Source organism: Eutrema salsugineum, unplaced genomic scaffold (genome assembly GCF_000478725.1).
Source record: "Eutrema salsugineum unplaced genomic scaffold, Eutsalg1_0 scaffold_1, whole genome shotgun sequence".
In the NCBI taxonomy this organism is placed as follows: domain Eukaryota; kingdom Viridiplantae; phylum Streptophyta; class Magnoliopsida; order Brassicales; family Brassicaceae; genus Eutrema; species Eutrema salsugineum.
In genome coordinates this window covers 19,582,631-19,598,762 of record NW_006256909.1, presented here as the reverse complement: position 1 = coordinate 19,598,762, position 16,132 = coordinate 19,582,631, and the positions used below count along the sequence as shown (strand labels likewise).

Below are 16,132 nucleotides of genomic sequence, written 5' to 3'. Positions count from 1 at the left end.
CATAGAAAACCTGACCTCCAATGGTTGGTTTCTTCATCATTTCCTTCACGTTGAACTTCATAGTCTCGGAACCGATGTGTAATTCAATCATACCCACTCTTACGTCGATGATGGCTCCTCCGGTTGCTAGGACCGGCCGCCCTAAGATAATGGGGTCTAGAGGTTCCTCGTCCATCTCAAAAACTATGAAGTCCGTGGGGATTTCTATCTCACCGATTCTCAAAGGTAAATCCTCAAGTAAACCCACCGGTAGTCTAACCGATCTATCCGGTAATACAAGGGAGATCTTGGCTGGCTTGTAGCTTTTAAACCCGAGTCTCTTGGCCACCGTGTAAGGCATTAAGCTCACAGAAGCTCCTAGATCACATAAGCAATTTGAGAACTCCAAGTGACCTATGGCACACGGCAAAGTAAAGCTGCCCGGATCGGATAGCTTTCTTGGTATAGATCCCCTTTGTATTATAGCACTGAACTCGTGGCTCAATATTACCATACCCTGGAGCTCTTTTGTCTTGTTGAGAATCGCATCCTTTAGAAACTTTCCAAGCTGTGGTATAGCTAAGAAAGCGTCTATGATGGGTAAGGTAAGTTGCGTGTTCTCCAAGTGTTTCTCAAAGACCGCCTTGGCTTTGTCTAAGATTTTCTTTTTGAAATGCCCTGGGAATGGTATCTTGGGTTGGTAAGGTGGTGGTGGAACGAAGGGCTTTTCAAGCTCAGGTATCTTCTCCACCTCATTACCTTTGTCTTTAATCGGTTCCTTCTCCAAAACCTCTTCTTTATGCGCATCATCTGAGGCTGCCTCCCCTCCGAGTTGCTCATTGGCCTCAATGAGCTTTGTCTTAGGCGTTGGAGCTTGTAATTCTTTACCACTCCTTGATGTGATGGCGTTCACATACTCCTTGGGATTTGGCTCCGGCTTACCTGGTCTATGCACATACGATGACCGGTTATGGTTCTTTGGGCTATAAGCTCATCCTTGTCATTTTTAACCAGCGTGATCCCACCTTTCTTGGGCACAACGTGAACAGGAGATACCCACCGTGAGTCAGAGATTGGGTAAATTATCCCTGCCTCAAGGAGCTTTAGTATCTCCTTCTTAACCACCTCTTTAAGGTTCGGGTTAAGACATCGTTGATGCTCAATAGAGGACAAAGCTTGGTCTTCTAGGTGTATCCTGTGGGTGCATATGTCAGGAGAGATCCCTCTAATATCAGCCAAAGAATAACCTATGGCTCTCCTGAACTTTCTTATTTCACTAAGCAATGCACGCTCTTCATGTTCAAGCAAGCTATCGTTAATGATCACGGGATATGTGGAGTTTAGACCCAAGAAAGTGTACCTGAGCCCTGTTGGTAGAGACTTGAGCTCAACAGGGGGTGCATCAGCCTCATTCTAATCGACATCAAAGCTGCATTGGCTCGGAACAGCTTCCTCGGCCTTTTCTTTGTTCTCGCGCGGTTTACCATTGTCCTGGGCACAAGCTGTCGCGGCCATGATATCTCAAGGTGTTTCCTCAATACCCTTGGACTCCTCGCTGTATAAAATGTTGAGGCCACTCTTCCTGAGCTCTAGAAACCTCGCCTCAGCTCCGAGCTCCTTCGGTTGGTCCAAATGACGCTTGTACACTTCGCTTTCCTCGTTTAAGTACCCGTGCTCGCTTTGTTCCCGTGTTAAGACCACTTGTAACGGGTCTTCTGCGTTCAACTCCTCTAGGAGCTCATCAGCTAGATCCTCCATAGCTTCCACATAGAAAACCTGACCTCCAATGGTTGGTTTCTTTATCATTTCTTCACGTTGAACTTCATAGTCACGGAACCGATGTGTAATTCAATCATACCCCCTCTTACGTCAATGATGGCTCCTGCGGTTGCTAGGAACGGTCACCCTAAAATAATGGGGTCTAGAGGTTCCTCGTCCATCTCAAGAACTATGAAGTCCGTGGGGATTTCTATCTTACCGATTCTCAAAGGTAAATCCTCAAGTAAACCCACCGGTAGTCTAACCGATCTATCCGCTAATACAAGGGAGATCTTGGCCGGCTTGTAGCTTTTAAACCCCAGTCTCTTGGCCACCGTGTAAGGCATTAAGCTCACAGAAGCTCCTAGATCACATAAGCAATTTGAGAACTCCAAGTGACCTATGGCACACGGCAAAGTAAAGCTGCCCGGATCGGATAGCTTTCTTGGTATAGATCTCCTTTGTATTATAGCACTGCACTTGTGGCTCAATATTACCATACCCTGGAGCTCTTTTGTCTTGTTGAGAATCGCATCCTTTAGAAACTTTCCAAGCTGTGGTATAGCTAAGAAAGCGTCTATGATGGGTAAGGTAAGTTGCGTGTTCTCCAAGTGTTTCTCAAAGACCGCCTTGGCTTTGTCTAAGATTTTCTTTTTGAAACGCCCTGGGAATGGTATCTTGGGTTGGTAAGGTGGTGGTGGAACGTAGGGCTTTTCAAGCTCAGGTATCTTCTCCACCTCGTTACCTTTGTCTTTAATCGGTTCCTTCTCCAAAACCTCTTCTTTATGCGCATCATCTGAGGCTGCCTCCCCTCCGAGTTGCTCATTGGCCTCAATGAGCTTTGTCTTAGGCGTTGGAGCTTGTAATTCTTTACCACTCCTTGATGTGATGGCGTTCACATACTCCTTGGGATTTGGCTCCGGCTTACCTGGTAAAGCCGGTCCTCTCGATGATGTAGAAGCTTGGTTCTGCTTAAGCTCTCTGATATCTTGTTGCATTGTTGCGTGCTAGCTCTCAACCCTCTGCTGACCCTGTAACAGTTGCTGTAGAATCCCACAGACATCAGTTCCCATCTGATTCTGACCCGTTCCCTGGATCTGTTGCTGATTACCCATCGGCTGCGGATTGAACCCTGGTGGAAACTTGTGTTGCTGCGGTTGGCTGTTGAAGGTGTTGCTTTGAGTCGCTTGATTCTGCTGATTGTAACTCTGTTGTTGCCCACCGAACTGTTGCTTGGGCTGAAAGTTATTCTGAAATGGAGCTTTTTGAGCATAGCTTTGTTGTTGTTGTTGAGCAGGGTACACTTGGTTTCGGTAAGAGAGGTTTGGGTTATTGCTGTAGTTGTTAAACCGCTGATACCTCTGCTGATTCCCTATGTAGTTCAGCTCCTCCTGAGTTTGACCATCTTCATTGACATTGTCAAAACTAGGCCCTTGCTCATCGAACTCGCCGACGAAGGGCTTTTGTGTAGCCATTAGAACCTTGTCAAGCTTGCTCTGAAGCTCTCTTATATCTTTCTTCATGCGCTGTTCTTCATTAGATCCCTCTGAACGGTTTGCCCTGTCAAAATCTTCTCCATACGTGTCATTAGACATGGCGAGGTTTTCCACTAGTTCCATTGCCGCATTGATCTCTTTCCCAAGAAAATATCCATTTGAAGCTGTATCGAGTTGGTTTCTGATCTTGGGGAGAGCACCTCGGTATAAAGTACTCAAGAGGGATGCCTCTGAGAAGTCGTGGTGTGGGCATTGGTTTGTATAGCTCCGAAACCGTTCCCAAGCTTCACTAAAGCTCTCGTTGGTGTGCTGCGTGAAACTTGAGATTTGATTCTTGAGCTTGGCCGTGCTTGATGTGGAAAAGAACTTTGATAAGAACGCCAGTTTACACTGTTCCCACGTTTGTATAAAACCCCTCGGGAGCTTGAAGCTATCCTCTGATACGCCATTAATCTTTGTTAAGTCGCAAACCCGATCAAACTGATCTAGATGCTCGAGAGGGTCCTCCCCGGGTAGACCGTGAAACTTGGTGTTCTGCGCCTTATTGAGCAGGGAAGCTTTAACTTCAAAGTTGTTATTTTGCACAGGTGGTGCCTGGATTCCGGCTCAATATTGGTGTGCGTTAGCTCGGTCGTTTTCGCCAACAAAGGCCGGAGGAGGTTGTCTCTGGGCTGGTGGCGGTGGTGGATGAACATGATGGGCTTGTTGCTCATTTCTATTCGCTTGTTGTTGATTTTCCTGAGCAAGCCGTTCATTTCGTTGAGCCTGTTGTTGGTTACCGTAGGCTTGTTGTTCATTTCTTCCTGCCTGCGCCTGATTAGCCTGAGCCTGGTGCTCGGCATCTTGAGCCTGCTGCTGTATCCTTTGCTGTTCTGCCATTCCAAGCCTTTCAAAAATCCGTTCTCTCTCGCGAGCTCGCCTTTCAATCCTGTTGATGTTGTTGTCGTAGGGTAAAGGCGGTTCTGTGCTGCGAGACCTGGTTTTCATGCATCTGAAATCAAAGCAAGAACTTGCAAAAGAGTTAGTAAAATAAAAGAAAGTAAAGTCTTGTTCTTAAGAACAAATAAGAGACTAATGCTCCCACAAGTTGGCAACGGCGCCAATTGATAACTAAGAGTTTTTGGTGCTCTTTATAGAGGTTATCAATCCCCTGTCTTGTAGTACAAGGGGTTATCAATCCAAACTTGTGTGTGAGACACTAATCTATGTTACTTGTGATCTTAAGTCAAGATGAATGGGTAAAGGTTTTTGCTAGACTACTTAACAAGTGAATAAACATGAAAATGAAGCAAAAGATGAGATTTTAAACTAAGTAAAGATGCAAGTGATCAATAATAAACAAGCAAATGATTCGGATGATGACAATATTTGATAAAGACAGAAGCTTTAGACAGGATACTTGACTCGGGTGCTTCCAAGCTAGACTAGTGAGTTAATGAATCAGGTTTATCAAGCGGTTTCATTTAACATGAACTCAAAGTATGTTACCGGGGATCTCTTCTCCATTGAAAGTCGCAGTAATCAACGGCGATTGGCTACTAGAATGAACTCTCCAGTTGGCAATTGGCAACGGCGCCAAATTGCAACAGTTCTAATGCTAGAATGAACTCTCCAATTGGCAACGGCGCCAAATTGATAGCAGGAATTTTTCAATCCTTGATCAATTCCTCAACTACCCATGTCATTGTAGCACTTGAGGTGTCAATCCAAATGGAGAGATTCTAGACACTAGAACTATGAGGAGCTATCTTAATTGAAGTCTAACAAGCAGATGAGTTGGTAACAAGGTGATCTAAAACATAGAACAAACAAAAACAAGCAGTAATTTAAGAACAAGCAACAAGACAACAAAACAAAGACTCAGATTCAAAACAAAGAGAAAGCTAAACCTGTAGATGTGATCATTGATTAGGGTGCTTTAGAGATTTATTCATGATGCTAAGAACAATAATGCAATGCAAGTTACTCTTTAGTCTAGACTTCAAAAGCAGATTATTTCATTCCCATGACAATAATCTCTTTGTAAATCACTTAATCAAGATTAATTCACCTTAAGCAAGATCAAGCAATCAACAAGCATAAAGTTTGGATTGCTTACACAGAAAGCAGCAACAAGCAATCACATGATCTCAAAACCAATTAACTAAGAACTCAAATCTAGACTAATCCTCTCATGAAGGCATTAATCTCTACACTAATCCACTTTCAAACCAAATCATCATTTGTGAAATATGAATCAGTGAGAATTAAAAAACAGTTCTAATATGTCATTCATGCATTTAACAAATCATTCCCATGATGAAAAAGGCATAAATCCTTAGCTTAGCTCATTCAGACATTTCATCAAACACCTTGTGGGTGGAGAAATGACTAAGGTCTAGATCAGAGTGATGTGCAAAGATTTAGCATTAAGAGCAGCTAACTAAGGAAAGGAGATGAGAATCTAGAACCTAAACATCATACACCGATCATCTAAGCACCCTAATCTACACACCTAGAAGCTTAAAAGATAACTACTCACTAATCATGATTAACACACCATTTCCTTGGCAAGAGGTGATGTTAATCATGATTAGAAGATGAGATCAGATGATGAAATGATAAGAAACAGCTTTAAGATAATGAAATCTCTTAGATATCTCTTAATCACGTCGGTTTTACACAGATAAGGAAAGAGAAACCAAAGAGAAACTAAGATAAAGGATAAGATAATGGATAAAGCATAACTAGGGTTTTAGTCTCTAAAAACTATTTATATAAAAGGGTGTGGGCCGGGTCAGCCCAGGACAAACTGGGTATTGACCCGCCCTTTCTGGGTTGCTGGAGCCACCCCTTGGCATCTGAAGAAGCACCACACCGAGGGTCACACACCAGGGGGTCATGTGCTGGGTTGAAACTTTGATGAACACTTGAAGAACATGCATGAGACTTGGCCTTTGATCCGGTTAAAGCTTTGAAAGGTGAAGAGGATTTGTTTGTGATCTGGGTTGGAGAGTTGACGACCTCGGCATAACATGCCGAGGGGCTTGGTACCCGAGGTTTGTGAAACATAGGACCTCGGCATAACACACCGAGGGGTTCACACCAAGGTCTTCTTCAACACTTAGTCGTTTTGGGATCATTTTGGTGATCAAGGGAGCCTTGGTGTTGAAAGACCGAAGTCCTACCTCGAGGTACAGTCTAAAAGCTTCGTAAACATTCCTCCTAGGCATAACATGCCGAGGTATTCACGCCAAGGTAGGGCACAACACTTAGCTTACAGTCGCATCTCTTAAAACCCGAATTGACTAGCTTCTATTCTGTTCAGTGTAACGTTCAGCTCGTAACTCCAAATGACCTGAAACCAGTTCCGTGAGAAAGATAACTCATTCAGCTCGATCTTTGGTGAAGAAACTACCTGCGCTTTGGAAGTGGAAGGTTCCTCACAGGGCTCATCTTTGCGATGCATTGACACGATCAGAAAGAGGCTTCCAGATATGCATCCATTCCGGAAATGTTATATTCTTTTTCATAGCTCCAAATTGAATGATCTCAAACGTTCTGGAAAGAGGACTATAATATCTTGAATCTTGATGAAGGCGCTGTAAGCTGAATCGGTCTGGAAGTGCATCGTCCCTCGCAATCTTTGGAGCTCATCGGGTCGGTCTAACAGTAGCGACGAGACATGTGTGTCTTCTGGTGACCATATATTTCAGCTCCGTGGTCCAAATCTAATGATTCTAAGCGTTCCGGAAAATAGACCCTTTGCTCTAGAATTTCTATGAAGGCCCCGAAAGCCAGCTCGGAAGGGAAGGCTTCCCAGTAACGACGTCTTTGAGGCGTATCGGGTTTCTCCGGAATGAGTGCGAGACTTGTTCGTCTTCCGGTGACCATATCTTTCAGCTCCGTGGTCCAAATTCCTTGATTCCAACTGTTCTTAACGCTTGACTAAATTATCTCCAACTTTTATGAAGACTTAAACAGCTGAATCGGACGGCAAGACCTTCTGGTAACGTGATTTCCGAGACGTATCTGCACAAAAGATTTTTGGCCGAGAGATCTACCCGCGGGAAGGATTTTGGCCGAGAATCTTCGACCTTCAGTACAGCATATTGGTCAAGAAAGGTTCTATGCTTTAGGGCTTGAATCGGTGTTAGCCTTTAATAAGGAGAGAAGGCTCAAGGGATCACGTGTGATGTTTAAGGAAGAAGAGAGTTGGTGTCCGTACAATGGTCCCCCCTTGGCGCGTCGTTTACACTTGGTCTTGTGACCGTTGGAGCTGTCACTATCTCTCGGGATCCATGCTCAAGACTCACATGTTTCCTTATGTCTCTAACCACTTTCTTTTGTATTGTAGCTTAGTTAAACCTAGTTTCTATTCTGTCTCCTCTATATATGTGTCAAAGACGAGAATGAATAAACACACTACTTTGGGAACTCTTTCTCTCATCTCTTTTGCACACTCTCTCAAATCTCTTTATTCCGCTTAGTCTCTAAATATTCTAACATGGTATCAGAGCGATTGGTTCCGATTTCCTGAGTTTCTTTTCTCTATTCTTTAAACCTTATTCTCTAAATCTCTCATTCTCTAGTTCGCTCATCTCTTATTCTCTTGTTTCTCAAAACCCCTCAAGAACAAAATGAGTTCCAACGATGCAAACACCGAGATCTCAAAACCGGTGGTGATTCCTGTTATCCTCAAAGGAGGAAACTACTTGTTGTGGTCTAGAACCACAAAGACGGCGTTGTGTGGACGAGGGCTTTGGAATCACGTCTTAGAAGAACAGAGTCCCGAAGAAGACGCCACCAAAGACGGAAAGAAGGATGAAGAAGCCAAAGCTGTGGAAGCAAAATGGTTCCAAGAAGACCAGACCGTGCTTGGCATCATTCAAAACTCCCTTGAGCCGACGATTCTTGAAGCTTACTCCTACTGTGAGACAGCAAAATCTCTGTGGGAAACTCTCAAGAATGTGTTCGGTAATGATACAAACCTGAGCAGAGTCTTTGAAGTCAAGAAGGCGATTAATGACCTGAGCCAGGAAGACATGGAGTTCAAAGCTCACTTTGGGAAGTTCAGATCTTTGTGGGCTGAGCTAGAGATGCTGAGGCCGAGCACTTTGGATCCTAAAGTTCTCAATGAAAGGCGAGAGCAAGACAAAGTCTTTGGACTTCTTCTCACGCTAAACCCCATCTTCAACGACCTCATCAAGCACATTTTGAGAGAGGATAAGCTCCCAAGCCTTGAAGACGTTTGTGCAAGTATCCAAAAGGAGCAAGGTTCTATTGGTCTCTTCAAGAAGCAAGACCTCATCTCGGCCAACAAAGGTGTCTTTAAACCCGATGACAGGAAGCCATGGATCTGTGACCATTGCAAGAAGAGGGGTCACATCAAAGATAAATGTTGGATTCTTCATCCCCACCTGAAGCCGAGCAAGTTCAAGGATGCAAGAGCTAGCTTTGCTCAAGAAGGAGCCGGTGCATTGACACAAGGTGGAGATGGTGCCATGAATGTCTCGACTGAGTTTGTGAGAAAGACCGACCTTGAGGCTCTTATCAAAGCCTTAGCCGCAAAACAGTCTGGTATCACCTTCTTCTCTAATAAACCTAAAACCGCTTTAGTTGTCGATTCAGGTGCATCTCATCGTATGATTAGTAACCCTGAACTGTTAAACAACATAAAACCGGCTTTAGGAAATGTTGTGATAGCTAATGGTGATGGAATTCCCATAGAAGGAACTGGTAACCTAAAGTTATTTGATAAAGATAGTAAAGCATTGTTTGTGCCTAAGTTCACTTCTAACTTATTATCGGTTAGTAGAGCTACCAAGGACTTAGACTGTTATGCGATATTTGGTCCTAATGATGTTCACTTTCAGGATATTAAGAATGGGAAGGTATTTGGAAAAGGGGGAACCAAAGATGATCTATATGTTCTCGAGGATTCTTCACCAAGCGACTCAAATGCTTTCTCTTTTAATTCATGTTTTTCTGCAAGTTTGAACTCTATTTGGCATGCTAGATTAGGTCACCCTCACTCGCGTGCTCTTGAATTAATGTTACCTGATGTTGCTTTTGATCACACAAGTTGTGAATCTTGTATTCTTGGTAAACATTGTTGAGTTATTTTCCCTAAATCATCTACTATTTATGAACATTGCTTTGACTTGGTTCATTCTGATGTGTGGACTTCACCTTGCATGTCTAGGGATAGTAATAAATACTTTGTGACCTTCATTGATGAAAAATCAAAATATACCTGGATAACTTTACTTCCCTCTAAAGACTGTGTATTTGAAGCATTCACAAACTTTCAAAATTATGTGACTAATCATTTTAATGCCAAGATTAAGATTCTTAGATCAGATAATGGCGGTGAGTATACAAGTCAAAGATTCAAAGAACATCTAGCAAAGCATGGCATCTTACACCAAACCAGTTGCCCTTACACTCCACAACAAAATGGAGTTGCTGAGAGGAAGAATAGACATTTAATGGAGGTGGCCAGGTCGATGATGTTCCATACAAATGTGCCTAAACGTTTTTGGGGAGATGCTGTCTTAGCCGCATGCTATCTCATTAACCGGACCCCAACAAAAGTCTTACAAGACTCATCACCATTTGAGGTACTTAACAAAACTAAACCCTCATTAGATCACTTACGTGTTTTTGGGTGTGTTTGTTTTGTGTTTGTTCCAGGTGAACAGAGAAACAAACTTGAGGCCAAAAGCATAAAGTGTATATTCCTTGGGTATTCAACAACTCAGAAGGGGTACAAGTGCTATGATCCTGTTAATAGCCGCACTTATGTGTCCAGGGAGGTCAAATTTCTTGAGAACCAGGGATACTATGACAAGAAGAATTGGGAGAGTCTCAAAGACCTGTCAAGCTCCCCATCAGATCTCGCTACCAGTCTGCGGTTCTTGCTGGATCACCTTGGGAACCCAGTCCTGCCCAAGCAAGTGCATAAGCCGGTTCCTACAAGTACTCAAGAAGAAGCTGAGCCGGTACCATTGAGTTCAGAAGTAAATCAAGAAGAGGAGCAGAGTCAAGAGCCAACTCCAGATGATTTAGAAGTGGAGGCAGAGGAATCAGTCCCACAAGAACAAGGAGAGGCGGTTGTAGAGGAACCTGTTCAGCCATTAAGAAGAAGTACTAGGCTCATCAAGGATCCATCTAATTGTATTGTAGAGGAACCTGTTCAGCCATTAAGAAGAAGTACTAGGCTCAGCAAGAACACCAGAGTCTACTACAATAGTCAAGCTGTAGCTCATCCAATTCAGGCTGTTTGTTCTCTTGCCTTGTTGCCCTCTGATCATCAAGCGTTCATGGGAAAAATTGAGGAACACGAAATTCCTCAAAGCTATGAAGAAGCTAAAGACAAGAAGGAGTGGATTGAAGCTATAGGTGACGAGAGAGGAGCTATGGAGCGCAACCATACTTGGGATGAAGCCGAGTTACCACCAGGGAAGCGAGCTGTGAGCTCAAAGTGGGTTTTCACTATCAAGTATAAGAGTAACGGTGAAATTGAGAGATACAAGGCTCGGTTGGTTGCAAGAGGGTTCACTCAGACCTTTGGAGAAGATTATACAGACACGTTTGCTCCGGTTGCCAAGCTCCATACTGTAAGAGTAGTCCTCTCACTCGCTACTAATCTCTCGTGGGATCTGTGGCAAATGGATGTGAAAAATGCATTCCTTCAAGGGGAACTTCAGGAAGAAGTGTATATGACCCCTCCTCCAGGCTTAGAGGATATTGTTGCACCCGGTAACGTTTTGAGATTGAGGAAAGCTATATATGGATTGAAACAATCTCCAAGAGCCTGGTATAACAAGCTTAGTACCACTCTGATGGAAAAGGGGTTCAAGAAGTCTCACTCGGATCATACTTTGTTTACCCTCCAAAGTTCTCAAGGTCTGGTGGTTGTTCTTGTTTATGTAGACGATCTTATCATTTCTGGAGATGACAAGGAGGGAATTCAGTCTACAAAAGCCTTTCTTAACTCGGTATTCGACATTAAAGACCTCGGCGAGCTCAAGTATTTCCTTGGCATTGAGGTGTGTAGGTCTCCTGAGGGTCTCTTTCTGTCTCAGAGGAAATACACAGTTGATCTTCTCAAAGAGACAGGAAAACTTGGAGCTAAACCAGCCAAAACGCCGCTTGAAGAGGGCTACAAAGTCAATCGAAAGGGGGAGAAATCAGATGAAGCCTTCAAGGATGTATTTAGGTATCGACGACTTGTTGGCAAACTGATCTATCTCACTCTCACAAGGCCAGATCTCTGCTTCGCCGTGAATCAAGTAAGCCAACATATGCAAGCTCCGACAGTGTATCATTGGGGTATGGTGGAAAGAATTCTCAGATACCTCAAAGGGAGTCCAGGACAAGGCATTTGGATGGGAAAGAACAATAATACAGAGATTGTGGGATATTGCGACTCAGATTGGGCTGGTGATCGTGTTGATAGAAAGTCAACAAGTGGGTATTGTACTTTCATTGGTGGAAATCTTGTAACCTGGAAGACTAAGAAGCAAAAGGTGGTCTCATGCTCAACCGCAGAAGCTGAATATAGGGCAATGAGGAAGCTTACAAGTGAATTAACCTGGCTTAAGGCGCTCCTTAAAGACCTTGGCATTGAGCAAGAAGGTCCGATTACAATGCATTGTGATAACCAAGCTGCTATACACATTGCAACAAACTCGGTGTTTCATGAGAGAACAAAGTCTATTGAAATAGATTGCCACAAGGTCCGTGAGAAGATTGAGGAAGGTGTGGTGTTACCGTGTTACACAAGAAGTGAAGACCAGTTGGCTGATATTTTCACTAAGGCTGCAAGTCTTAAAGTTTGCAACAATCTCTTTAGCAAGCTAGGACTTGTGGACCTTAGTCGCCCTTGATCGTAGTCCTTGATCCATGGACATCACACTCTTTTTCCCTTAACAAGGTTTTGTCCCATGAGGTTTTCCTTGTTAAGGTTTTTAATGAGGTGATGCTCATGGGTCTTCAAGCTTAGCAATCTAAACAACTTCGATGGCTAAGCTTGAGGGGGAGTATTGGTCAAGAAAGGTTCTATGCTTTAGGGCTTGAATCGGTGTTAGCCTTTAATAAGGAGAGAAGGCTCAAGGGATCACGTGTGATGTTTAAGGAAGAAGAGAGTTGGTGTCCGTACAATGGTCCACCCTTGGCGCGTCGTTTACACTTGGTCTTGTGACCGTTGGAGCTGTCACTATCTCTCGGGATCCATGCTCAAGACTCACATGTTTCCTTATGTCTCTAGCCACTTTCTTTTGTATTGTAGCTTAGCTAAACCTAGTTTCTATTCTGTCTCCTCTATATATGTGTCAAAGACGAGAATGAATAAACACACTACTTTGGGAACTCTTTCTCTCATCTCTTTTGCACACTCTCTCATATCTCTTTATTCTGCTTAGTCTCTAAATATTCTAACACAGCATTTTGCCGAGAAACCCAAAATTGCTCCTTTTCACCATTTTTGATCATTCCAACTCCATTTCTTCACCTGAATCACATCCTCCACTCCAAATTGGCTCCAAAAGCACCTGTTTAATACTCCAAAACATGCAAAACTCTCTTGGACCTAATGAAATCTCCTAAGTCCTAAAACAATGCCTAAAGACCTAAAATGCATGAGATAAGACATGATTTGGACTAAAATATGTACACTAAATGATGCAATTTATGAATATATCAACTCCCCCACACTTATCCTTTGCTTGTCCTCAAGCAAAAAGAACAAATGAGAGAGAGAGGTTGAATGCATTGGGAGTTCATATTTCCTTTTAGAGAGAAGTGATCACAATGAGAATTCAAGTTCATGCTCAATTATGCAATGCAAATCCATACTCAGATATATATATCAACTCAACAAGGAATCTCCACAAGTTCTCCTCTCTCAACTCTTTCACATTCATTAAACTTTTATCAGGTGAATCAAATGATGCAATGTTTAAACAAGCTGGCTTGGCTAGGGAGAGGCTATGAGATTAGAATGATCTCATCAGTGTTCAAGCGGGTTTAATGCAGCAAAAGGATCTCTCTATGAATGACCAAACTTTGCAGAATGCTAAAGGTAAAAAGCAACCTATGCATACAAGGGCAAAGACTCATCACACCCCAAACTCTACTCAAAGCTTTCTCACTTGCTCACTCTCTCAAGAACCTCACTGTTCACACTCATTTTCCTCTTCACTAGGGGACTTACTTTTCATTTTCACTCTCAAGTCTTGGAGTTCAAAAACTTTACACAGCTCTTTTTCTTTTGCAACCTCTAGCCTCTTTTTCTTTCTTTTCAAAACATTTGAGCTCTTTGGCTTCTTTTCTTTTCCTTTTACTTAGAGGCTAGACTCTTTCTTTTCAAGACACCAGAGCTCACTTTCTTTAACTCAAAACTCCAAGACTAATTTCTTTTTCTTTCATTCCCCTAGCTATTTCCACTTTCTCTTTTCCACTCATCTCACCTTTTTCCACTCACCAACAAGTCTTTTCCCCCACACTTATTCCTCGCCAACACTCTCAGTTCCTTGATGTTGGAAAACAGCACTCAATGAGACCTGCCCTTGTCGCTCTAAACCTAACACTTTCTGCTAAGTTTGATCCAAGGTGTCCTTTCAATTCACACACAAACATTGGCTTGAAAGAAGGATGGATTCAAGGTGAGGGAACTGATCCATGATGTGGATTCAGCTACTTGAGCTAAGGAAAAAGGGCGGTAAAAACAATGGTTCTAGCTCAAGTATGTATGTCAGTATCCACAAGCTTATTCAAACAATGCATCACAAGATATTTTCAAGTCAAGTTCAAGGTTTTCACTTAATTAGAGTTTAGTTCAATTCAAACTTGCTTCTCAGATTCAGATCGTTTCAGACTTTGCAAGCACAGAATAAGATTCAAAAGCATATTCAGTTCAAGTTCTCAAAGTGATGTACTCTCTAGAAAACCTATCATTACTCCCTGCAAGATGCAACCTATATGATGCAACTAGACTCGATCCTAAAAAATGTGAATGCAACTAGAATGAACATTTTTTGTGAAAATTTTCTAATTTTTATATGCATTTAGATGCAACTTCATGAGACTCAAGACTCAAAGTGGAAAATAAGATCAAAGAAAACATGATTAGTAAACACTAAACTCCTCCCCCACACTTAAATAACACAGTCCCCTGTGTTATAAAAGCATGAGAGAGAAGTGAAAGGCAAAAGCAAGAAAAATGCAAAATGAAAAATTAAGAACTAGATGCATATGTACAAAGAGTTTGGAGAGTTACCAGACTTGTTCATGATGGAATGGAGGTATTGGACATGGAGGAGGATGCTGGTGCTTTGAACCCTCTGCTTTGAGTCAAGCCTCTCAAATGGTCCTTTTTGTTCATGCTCGTTCAGGACCCCTCTGCTTAGCTATGCCGAGGCTTCTACACCGAGGTGGACAAGTTTCTGGGTAAGTTGCAAGTGCTCCTCGGTATAAGCTCAAGAACACCTCGGTTTGGACTCTCCCGAGGCATACACCAAGGCCATGTTCACTGCTCCTTTGAATCGCAAGGCCGCCTGCTTTGAACTCTCTTCTACACCTGTTCCTTCAAGCTACACAGCTAGAACACTTCTAGAACCTGAGATCACTTAGCAAACCCATCAAAACGTTCTGAAAATACTAATGAAGAGATTAAAAAGATCTATATACAAGGATAAGCTTGGGGTGTCTCCCAAGAGCACTTTGTTTAAAGTCACTAAGTTTGACTTTTCAAAACCTTTTCTTAGTGAGGGAGAGGAGGAGCTTTAATGCTCCTTGTCATGTCCATGAATTCAAGCATGAGGTCCTTGTTCATCAGCTCTTGGACACCACCAGATCCCTTGTCTATGAGTTCTTGTGTGAGGATAGCTCTGACTTTGACAAATGGTCTTGATCTCACATTGCCTTTAAATTTGTATTCCACAGCTCCACCATCAAACTTCCATGGAGTGAGAGTTAAGACTTCAGAAGAAGACACAAGAGTGAATGGTTTAATGCTTGTTGGGCGCTTGTCTTGGGACTCTGAACCATCGCCTTTGTTGCTGCTGATCTCTTTCTCACCTGGTGTAGGAGGTGGAGGTTCCAAGCAATCCTCATCATCACTAAAGAACTTCTCACCATCAATGAACTCAAGATCAAGCTCTCTTTGGTGATCACAAGCAGCAAAAGGCTGATCGTTCTCTTTCATTCTACAAGTCCCCACATACTTCATCTCTAAGTGTTGAAACTCATCACAGAGACTTAGAGACACATAAGCTGGCGGTTCAATAGTTTTTTCTTCTTTCTGCAGCTGTTGTTCGGCCTTCTCTTCAGCAGCAATCTGAACTTTGTCTCTAGAAGCTCCATGGACGTCTTTTATAGCTAAAACTTCAGTTCCAAGGGTCACCTCTCCACTGAGTTGCTCAATGTCCTCATTGTCTTGTGAAGAAAGACCTCTAGGAGCAATGTCTTCTTGTGGACTATAGAGTAGACGTTCTATCTCCTTTATAGCAGCTTCATGATCTTTGCTCTCCATGTGATTCACTTGAGAGGTTAAACTCTCTATTTTGTTATGGAGGTCATTGTATGAACGCTTTATTCTTGTTGTGAGCTCATCTTGTCCCTTTAGAAGTTGTTGGAACATGCTGTTCAGCTCCATTTCTTGAGGCTTTGAAGCAGCTTGCCTTTGTGGAACAGACTCTTGCTGAAAACGAAGCTCCACCTCAGTTTTACCATCTTGACAATCTTCAGTATCAAGCTCTTTGTATCTTGCATTTCTCTTGGCCAAATTCTCAACAAGTAGCTCTCCTTGTTCTATGGTAAGAGTTGCAAAACGCCCATTGCTAGCTGTATCCAATGTCCATTTATGCTCTCTATCAACTCCCCAATAAAAGATAATAAGGATAGCTTCTTGTTGG

The 16,132-nt window shown here is 42.8% G+C and overlaps 1 non-coding gene across 1 annotated transcript; it reads left to right on the top strand.

Annotated features, from left to right (window-relative positions):
• The first annotated feature begins 3,468 nt into the window (after positions 1 to 3,468).
• On the top strand, positions 3,469 to 3,575 carry LOC112082630. Its single transcript, XR_002897295.1, has one exon. It is a non-coding gene; the product is annotated as a small nucleolar RNA R71 (small nucleolar RNA).
• Positions 3,576 to 16,132: the final 12,557 nt, after the last annotated feature.